Source organism: Rana temporaria, chromosome 11 (genome assembly GCF_905171775.1).
Source record: "Rana temporaria chromosome 11, aRanTem1.1, whole genome shotgun sequence".
Taxonomy (NCBI): Eukaryota; Metazoa; Chordata; class Amphibia; order Anura; family Ranidae; genus Rana; species Rana temporaria.
The window spans coordinates 69,370,048-69,380,248 of record NC_053499.1 but is presented as its reverse complement, the minus strand read 5'-3'; the positions used below and the strand labels follow the sequence as shown (position 1 = coordinate 69,380,248).

Sequence of the window (10,201 nt, the reverse complement as noted above, 5' to 3'; positions counted from 1 at the left end):
CGGAGCACGCTGGACATGTGAAGAACCTAACATTAAGTCAGTTCTCTGTTTTAGAGATGAGCCTTCACTGTGTGGAATAATATATGTCAGAGTTCCTCTGAAAGTGTCTTGTCCCATGTCACTTCATACTATAACTTGTATGTTGCATTAGGAGGGATGTGCTGAGCCTGTGCCCATTCTACCAGTCCAGAGTACCTCTATTACCTCACTCTCAGTAATAGAATGGTGTCCTGCCGTGCACCTAGCGCAGACCTCATGTATGCACTTATTATCTCTTTGGCTTCCCTACCAAATGACCAGGCCATATATCTCTGTATTGTACTTACCTGGCAGGGGAGACACCATGATTATGAAGGTGGTTCTCCCAGGGCGAGGCTCGGCTATTGCACTCTGGCCGTGCTGATCATGGTGTCTTCCCTGTCGCTTCTCGGCCTTTTGGCTAGGATCCAGTGTGGTATCTGTTCTTATCAGTTGTCAGCGGAGCGCTGAAGCACCTCCTACATGGGGAGGGTGGATGCAATCCAATGACATCATTGCACCTGGAAGGATGGTTTCAGCAGGGACTACGCTGTGCTGCCCGACAGTTACTGGGGGCCGGCCCATGGTTGAGTCTGAGCCATCTGGAAGGGTGCTCCTGGTGAGGATGGGTGCTGCGCTTGGTCTTTGTCTTTTTGCCGAGTTCTAGTCTGGCCTTCTGGCTGGCTGGTGTAAGTGCTATCTCTGTCAGCGATCCGGTAGGAGGAGCTGGTGATGCCCTGTGGTGGGACGGGGTAGGACCATGCAAATCCGCCGGGTTGACGGAGCGTCTGGAAGGGCTAGTATTGGTGGAGGCTGCTACCTGAGCGGCAGTTCTCCCCAAGAAAACCTTGAAGGGCTCTCTAGCTGGCAGGGGTGGAGGGCTGCACTGGCCGGTCGGGGGGTCAGATATGGAACAAAAAGCCTATGGTGCATGTGTCCCTGGAGTGGCAGTCCAGGGGTATCTGAAGATCACTGTGTGTGAGGGACACATTGATTTAAGATACCACGGTCACTGCACCAGATACACGTTTTTTTTTAGCACCTGAATTTTTTATTCCTGGCCGGTTGATCACAATGACCACTTCCTTTCACTCTCCTCTTCACTATCCCTTTCCCCCACTTTCTTTTATTTAAGCCTATGTTTGTCACGTTTTTGTCTTATTTTTGTTTGTGCACGTTTTGTTCACTGTGAGGTTTTTTAGGGTGCCGGTCCTCGGGCCAGCCCTAAACGTCTTGGGAGTAGGTGGACATGGCCTTCTGGCTTAGTTCACTTGCTCTAATGGGGTCTCCCTTTGGGGGAGCCCCACCTAGTACTGGGAGGGTTCTGTTTCGGCAGTCCCTCTGAGGAAGTTGGGTCCGTGTCGGCTTTGGTTGCTCGGACCACAGTACCTCAGTCCCCGTCTGGAGCCTAACGCCCCGGGGGATCAGGGTTTGGGTCCCTCTTCACAGGAGGACCACTTGACGTTGCACCCATCTGCACGTTTTTGTGAACACTCATTATGTGTGTGCACATTTTTTCTGCAACGGGGTGGAGTTTTTGGGTGTGTTCACACGCCATAGGCTTTTAAAAAAAAAAAAATCTCTGTATTGTGGGGTTTGGACCCGGTTGCTAATGGATACTGACCACTAGGGGTGGAACAAGACATTGACCCCATCGCTTCCAGAGGACCTGTCACCTTTGTACCTTGTTCCTTCACTTGGTTATCCATAGCAACTACACTCTTCTTCTTGCCTTGCTGAGTCAACCCCTTTATTAGTGGTGTTGCTTTATACCCTTTGGGCTTTTACAGACCCTGGTTCTGTAGATATGCCAGAACCAACATGCACCCCTTTAAATAACAGGCTTAGAACGGTTAATATAACTTTACTGAATAAGTGTGGCAATTAAGTTCAATATGAACAACATCCTTTCCCTGAACCTAACTACAGTAGTGTGGTTTCCCAGGCATAGCTCTGTGAGGTGAGAGTCCATTATAGCATTATCCATGGCTTGGATGTCCCTGAAAGTCCTGTTGTCTTTAGTGGACTGCAAGCGGACTGCAAGGTGCAGTGGTCCAGATGCCCGAGCAGAGCAGAACCAACCAGATCAGCTAGAAAAAAGCTCTGGACCTCAGCTTCCCCCCTTTTTTATAGTACAGGTGGGATGGCTAGAACCAAAAAGCCCAGGAACTGAGCTTACAACAGTTAAGCCTTTCCCCAGCCTGGGCCAGCTGCTCACTCGCTAGAACTAAACACATTTTCAACCTGCCTACAAGTATTTTGGAAACAATTGCAAAATAATGTATGGACCTGCTAAATAACAAGCGGACCAATGACTGACCCCTAATCCCTATACAAAGGAGAGCCTGACCAATTGGCAAAGCAAAAATAGGGGTCCGTTGGTCTCTGGAAAATCCACTCCCACTGGCCAAGGTGGTGGGGCCCAAATCCGGCATTGGAGCACTGAAATGTTAAGGCCAACAACCTCTCACTGACACATAGAATGACAACCTCCTATCTCTCCCCATCGGGGGGCTCTGCGATGCCCGCTGCTGTGTTGTCCTTTCCATGACCAGACAAAAGAGCAGAAGATGTCAGTGACTAACTCACTCACTGCCCATGAGATTGCCAATCACTTCAAAGACAAGAATGATGCAATACATGAGGAAACCTCCACTGGGCTTACATCTTCCCCACTCAACATACCTTGCCTAACAGCACAGTCAACACTCTCCTCTTTTGAACTGGCTACTACTGAAGAGGTTACAAAACTTTTCTCAGATGCCCACCTAACCAATTGTCCCCTGAATCCTGTTCCCTCCCACTACTATGGTCACTCTCTTATTTTATAATATGCACCCTCACTCACATCTTCAATCTCTCCCTCTCTAGTAGCATCTTCCCCTCCCCTCTAAAACATGCACAGATCACTCCTATACTTAAAAAGCCCTCACTGGACCCCACCGACTTGAACAACTTAAGACCCATCTCATTGCTTCCATTCACCTCTAAATATCTAGAACACTGAGGCCCGGATTCAGAGAAAACTTACGCCGACAGAAACTGCCTTACTAAAACTCACTAACGATTTACTAACTGCTAAAACCAATGGCCACTACTCCATACTCCTACTACTTGATCTTTCTGCAGCCTTTACGCCCCTTCTTAACAAATGAAAACCACCAAGCTACTCATTCACTTGCTTGTTATCTCTCGCCTTGACTATTGCAATTCTCTTCTCATTGGCCTAACTCTACATAGGCTATCCCCTCTTTAGTCTATCATGAATGCTGCTGCCAAACTTATCCACCTTACCAACCGCTCAGTATCTGCCACCCCTCTGCTAATTCCTACACTGGCACCCAATCGCCAAGCAAGTTAAATTCAAAATACTAACCATAACATACAAAGGCACTCACAACTCTGCCCCGAGCTACATCACCAAAGTTGTCTCCAAATATCACCCAAACCGTCCACTCCGCTCCTCTCAAGACCGCCTACTCTCAAGCCCCCTTGTCTCCTCCTCCCATGCTCATCTCCAGGATTTCTCCAGAGCCTCTCCCATCCTCTGTAACTTTCTACCTCAGCCTGCCTGGCTATCTCCTACTCTAGCTACCTTCAGGAGATCCCTGAAAACTCATCTCTTCAGTAAAGACTATCACACCAACTAATCTTTTACCACTTCCATCAGCTCATTCCCCACAGTTACAACCTTTTGTACCACCTGCACGACCCTATTAGATTGTAAGCTCTGCTGAGCAGGGCCCTCTGAATCCTCTTGAATTTTATTGTAATGTAACTGTATTGCCTCCCTTTTATATTGTAAAGCACTACATAAACTGTTGGCGCTATATAAATCCTGTAGAATAATAATAATAATGTCTGTAAAGCCTGGGCTAATGAGAATTGGATGTGCCCCAAGGCATGCTAGGTACCTGTTTTTATATCTGAAGAGCACATGGGCTCAGAGTCCAGTCTTACTCTGCAGAGAGAGGTCAAGGTAGGGAAGGGACTGCGGCCTCTCCCCAGCACAGGCTGCCATGCGACCTCAGGTAGTCAACCTGAGGGCCTGAAACACTGAAGCTGAAACACAGGGTTCTCATAAAAGCTGACTGAGGGAGGATGTCCACGGATCCTGTCTAGTATCATGGAGGAAGGTAACCTGTGGCCAGGGCCTTGTGAGTACAGACCCCTAAAGCAGGGGTGCCCAACCTTTTAAAGAGCGACAAGGCCACTTAAGGGACTTGGTAACCAGTCGCGGGCCTCAATGAGCAGAGCGGGTGGATGACAGGTCCATGTCTGCTCTGTATATGTAGAGCAAACACGGACACAGCCCACTATACTCGGATTGGATTGGAGGTAGGATACAATTTGATTTAAATCTGCCACTCCTTAGAGGTGAATGGAGGGTCCAATTTCACAAAGATGTGCTGCAGTTTACCCGCACCACGGGTGCAATGCAGTGTACCTTTGGCTTTCCTGCACTTTGCAATAGACTCCTATTATATTCTGCAGGTTTGGTGCACGTTCAGAAAGCTTACCAAACTCGCAGGTAATAACAGAAGTCTATGGCTCAGTGCAGATAACCCGCAGGTGCACTGCTCTGCACCTGCGGATCAATTTGAAAGCAGTCCAGTAACCACTGCAGAACAGATATGCCTATATATACCCTGTGATTTTAGTAATAAAATTGACCATCCCAAATCCAAGGGCTCCGCAGGTCACATGTGGCCCCGGGCCACTGGTTGGGCACCCCTGCCCTAAAGGGATAATAGAGACTGTTGTTGCTAAAATCCACCTCTTGGTCCTAGAAGTCAGCCTACCAGGTGTAAGGTAAAAGGGACACTGGCTGGTGCCTTGAAAAAGCAAAGTCCACTAAATTTCTCCTGCTACAAAGTACCCTACTAATTCCCTTCTACTATCCAAGTTTTCCAAATAAAACATAAAAACACATTCCCTAGACTGGTTATTGGAGACAATGAGCAGAAGAGTGTGTGCACCTGACTGTGTGTGCGAAAATACCCTGCATAGATAAATAAAATAATTCAACTGTTACTGAAATACAAGACCAAGCTAATAGCATGATCTGAATCACGCAGTCCAATAACATATGTAGAAAGGCAGCCAAAGCATTTAGAAAAGGGTGTCATTATTCACTTTTCTTAGAACAACATACATAGCACTGCCTGCCAGTATGGGGCTTCTAATAGCATCTCAGAAAAAGAAAACAGAACAGACAAAACTTTTGATTGAAAAACAGTGGTTGGAGCAGAGTTTGCCTGTAGGAGTGTATGCTGAGAAGGACAGGACTGGCAATCTAGAGAAAATGTATGCGCTCATATGAGTTCTTGAGATTATTGCTATTTTTTTACTTTCTGTAGTATGACAACATTCTGTTCCTTCCTTCCAATTGTTTTCCTGTGTTGTCACCAGGGCTCAAGTCCTGCAGGAACGCGTGGGAACGGAGTTCCTGCACTTTTTTCACAGCAGGAACTCAGTTCCCTTTGCAGGACTAGAGAAGCCGAGCCATCAGAGCCAATCCTTCACTAAGAGGCGATGCCCAGCTCGAGTCACTGTCAGGGGCAGGCGAACCTTAGTAATCCTTTATGTTACTGGCCGCTTCCTGTATATGGATTCATTGGGTAGTGTGCGGGTATTCCGTCACTTCCTCGATGCCGCAATGTCTCCTGGGAGCTTTTGTCATTGTTCCCAGGAGTCATTGCGGAGGTCTGCTGCGAGTTATCGCGGGATTTAGAAAGAACTTGCGGTTTAGTAATTATGCATATGAGCGTATCCACTTTTTTTTTTGGTGTCGGAGTGGATCTTGGGTGGGAGTTCCCACACTTTTTTCTCCAGGACTTGACCCCTGGTTGTCACCTTGTAAAATGCTATACCAATAGAGACCACAAGGTTCTGTACCAACATGCAATAAGCAGCCTGGCATGTTATCACCTGCTGTTACCACCTGCTCTGAGAAATCACATGCAGACGTTGCTGTAGTACATGAAGGTAGACACGGTTTCTTGCAACAAGGTTGCAGGAGATCAGCAGTGTTTATATGCACAAAGGGTGAAACATGCTTCAGCAATCTAAATGAAAAAAAGTTGCAATGAACGCCATTTTATTCCCTAGGGTGTCTGCTAAAAAAAATATATAATGTTTGGGGGTTCTGATTAATTTTCTAGCAAAAAAATTTGATTTTTACATGAAGGAGAGAAGTGCCAAAATGGGCCCGGTTGTCAAGTGGTCAAAGGAGCCGACGTACACCTACGGCGACTGGTCAGCAAGTGGTTAAAGCCCAACTCCAAGCCCCCCTTACCCGATTGAGCCGATCCCCCCCCCTTTCCCCTTCCAGACATCTTTTATGATTTTTAAATTTTTTTTAGAAGTCTTTAGTCTGGTCCCCTTTCTCATCAGATCTTCTCCTGTAAGTGTGTGGCCCATAATGATGTAGAGCAGGGCTGACATGATAATATCAGTGCTGCTCTCTGCATCATTACACTTTGAATGATGTGTGTTACGGCGACACCCCCTCAGGGTACAAGTCCATGATGCCCTACACCAGTGGTTCTCAACCTTCTAGTGCCGTGACCCCTTGATAAAATTTCCCAAGTTGTGGGGACCCCTAACAGTAAAATTATTTTTGTAGCGTGGGTTGTCAGCACCCATGGCAAGACAAGGATTTTCCGCCCCTAACCCACGGATATTTAGCGCTCCCTGAGTCCCTTCCACTTGTACAGTATTAAAAAACCTTATGGAAAATTTTAGGATGTACTACTCTCTCTTTGCTCTCCTTTCTTTCCCTTTTCTCTCTCTCACCTATGCCAAAATCTGAGGTCTCCTCCAGCCCCTCCAACTTCAAATACCTCACCAGTTAGCTGACCTCTAGTCTGTGTCCCCCATCCATGCCGTGAACTGAATGGGCAGCTGCGAAGAGGCTGAGTGGGTGGCCGCGGGCTCCAGCAACAGTCCAGCTGGGTGGCCACGGGCTCCAGGGACAGCCCGGCTGTGTGGTTGCAAAAAGGCTGGGAGAGTGGTGCGAACTTCACTAACAGCCCAGGATTCGGTGACCCCTGGCAAATCATCATTTGACCCCAGAAGGGGTCCCGACCCCCAGGTTGAGAACCACTGCCCTACACTCACAGTATGTCCTTACTGTAGTCTTCCAGGTTGAATGACACTGGGAATTATTCAACCCAGAAGACTGAGGACATCTAGTGGTGAGAAGGAATTACTGGAGAAACAGCACCAGAGAAGAGGTACGTATTGCAGCCTAAGCTGCTTTTTTATTTTACCAGAACATGGGCTAATTTTTTTAAACATATTCTACAAAGCTGGTCTTTGAACATAGTTAAACCATCCTCTGGCCCTGTACAACATCTGTATATTATGTATTATGCACTCATCTGTAATACCAGAATATACAGTTAGCTGTTCTATTGAACCTAATATAACTTTGTCAGAAAATGAAATAGGAGCTAATTTGTAGTGTCAGTGTGTGGCACTAATAGAATTCTCCGGGAAGTGCAGCATATAGAAGCAGCAAATGATAGCATAAGGAGACATGACAACTGGGAATACTAATGAGACATTTGCCCTGGGCCCACCAATGTCTTTCAAACAGCCCTGAGAAAAGCTTGCTCTTAAATATAAATAGGTAGATTCAGAAAGAGTTAGGCCGACTTATCAGTAGATAAGCCGACCTAACTCAGAATCTACGCCGACTTATGTTTAAGTGTATGCTCAAACAGAGATACGCTTAAACATATCTAAGATACGACGGCTTGCGCCGTCCTATCTTAGATTGCAATATTTCGGATGGCCGCTAGGTGGCGCTTCCATTGCGGTCGGCGTAGATTATGCAAATTAGTAGATACGCCGATTCACGAACGTACGCCCGGCCGACACAGTACTTTTACGCCGTTTACTTAAGAGATAGGCCGCGTAAAGTTAGAGCTAGGCCCTATTGGAATAGTAATGTCAAGTATGGCCGCCTTTCCAGTGTCGAAATTTTAATTGTTTACGTTGTTTGCGTAAGTCGTCCGTGAATCGGGATTTACGTCGTTTACTTCCACGTCAAAATCAATAGGCCCGTGCGGCGTACTTAGCCGCAATGCTCGCTGGGAAATGTAGGTGCCCGGCGCATGTGCAGTAAAAAAAAACTTAAAAAACGTGAGGTCAAGCCTCATTGACATAAAACAGCCCCCCCTCAAAGACATTAGAATTATGCACCCTTACGCCCGCCGATTTAGGCTACGCCGCCGTAAGTTAGCATTGTGAATCATGTACTTGCCTCGCTAACTTACGGCGGCGTAACTTAAATTCCTTAAGCTACGCCACCGCAAAGTTGCGGCATTGTACTTGAATCTACCTAAAAGTATATCGATGGCCCACACTTTTTTTTTTTAGATAGAGTAGGGAAGGGTTTAGACCGCTGTCAGATTTGTTTTTGGCATCTGTGTCCCATTAGAGAAATTGTCTTGCAGACTCAACAGGAAGTAAGAGAATATCTTTCCAATGTGAGGGAATCCCTCTTACATAGTTGTCGTGAAAACAAGCACCTCTATTGGAATATATACCCTCTATTTATGCAACTCACAATTTTAAATTAACTATCACTTTTATTCCAAGTGACATTGATGATCAGGACAATTACAGAGACAAATCTTCTTTAAAACCTTACAGAGGTTCTAATCCCACACCACTAAATAAATAATAAAAAAAAGGTTTGCCTTTAGTTATACTTAAAAAAATTCTAACGGACTAAATGGCTTTAACAATAAATATTTGGTGCCCATGACACTTCTTTTTTTTATCTAGGTTCTTTAAATAAAACAGTTGCTTAACTGACATTAGATATAGACACTGGGTTTAGGGTAGGAGGAGATAAACCGTTTTATGTCTGTTTCTCTTTGCTGAAGAAGAAAAGAAATGATATTGACTTAAATGTGGGAAATTTAAAAAGGGCCATATGTTCTCACTTTGTGCTTTGTTTCTAATAGATAGGCAGAAATCTTTGAAGTGTGGATTGGCACAGCAGGCTAAATCTTTCAGTAAAGAGAAGATTGTAAAAAAAGGAGGGGGGTGAATAGGGATAGGATACAATATTACCCATGCAGCCCAAAAGACACAAGAAAATCCTATGATAATGTACATCTGTTTCAGGGAATTATAAGCTTTGAACATTTTTATGTGCTGATAAGTGGATCCTTCTCTTGCCATAACTTAGAACTTCAAAGCAGATTTTGTGGATAATGCAAATTGCTGAAATATAAGATTTTTCTACAAAGAGGTTCTGAAAAAAAGAGGAATTAGTCCTAATTGATGCAACAGCCTTTAATGTGCCGTGCAAAAGAATGTTACAAAAATTGATTTTTTTTTATATTTATAATGAAATGTGGTCTCGTATCCTTTCCCTGCAAGAACTTGGTTGGTCTGGGATGTTCATCAAATGATATATGTATCTCTATTTTCAGAAAATTAAAACTTCAGTCAGTGTTGTAATGAATCAGTACTAGTCTGTCACAGAGTGGATGACATGGAAGATGGGTGTTTTTTGTGCTGTAACAGTGAATAGGAATGTAAGTGCCTGGACACAAAGGTGTCAGATCTTTAAATAAATAAGAAAAATGAAAAGTGTGAGTAGTTAGAGGGAGAAGAGTACTTATTTAGACCACCATCACTTCTCTTGGGTCAGCTTCTCCTTTTGTTATGTTATGCCCTGCTAAGTTGCAGTGTCCCTTAACACTCCTATCTGTAACTTAGAAAGGTGGTGTTGGATTTGCAGTGGTCCCAATAGGAAGTCATACAGAAGTGGTAATAAATGCTGTTCAACTGAAAGCTAACACAGTGGATTCAATTCAGAAATCTGAACACCAGGAAGAGTAAAAGTCATGCGGTGTTCAGCCCCACTGCAAGGGTTAACTGCTTGTTTAGGTCTAGGAGCCTGGGTAAAGCAGTTTTACATACCTGATCCTCCAATTCTGCAGGCTCCTCTGCACTGCACGGCTGGTCCCTGTAGTCTCTTATGTCATCAAGACCAAAGCAGGCTCCCTAGTCCTGCATTGGAAATTAGGATGCTGAGGTGTAGTCCACTGCAAGACCACAGGGGGACCCGTTTTTTTTTACACAAATACATCTTTCATTTGGGAGAATTTAATCACTTCTGGGTTTTTATTTTTTTGTTAAACAAAGAAAAAAAAGA

At 45.1% G+C, this 10,201-nt stretch overlaps 1 pseudogene; it reads left to right on the top strand.

Annotated features, from left to right (window-relative positions):
* The first annotated feature begins 318 nt into the window (after positions 1-318).
* On the top strand, positions 319-495 carry LOC120918149 (annotated as a pseudogene).
* Positions 496-10,201: the final 9,706 nt, after the last annotated feature.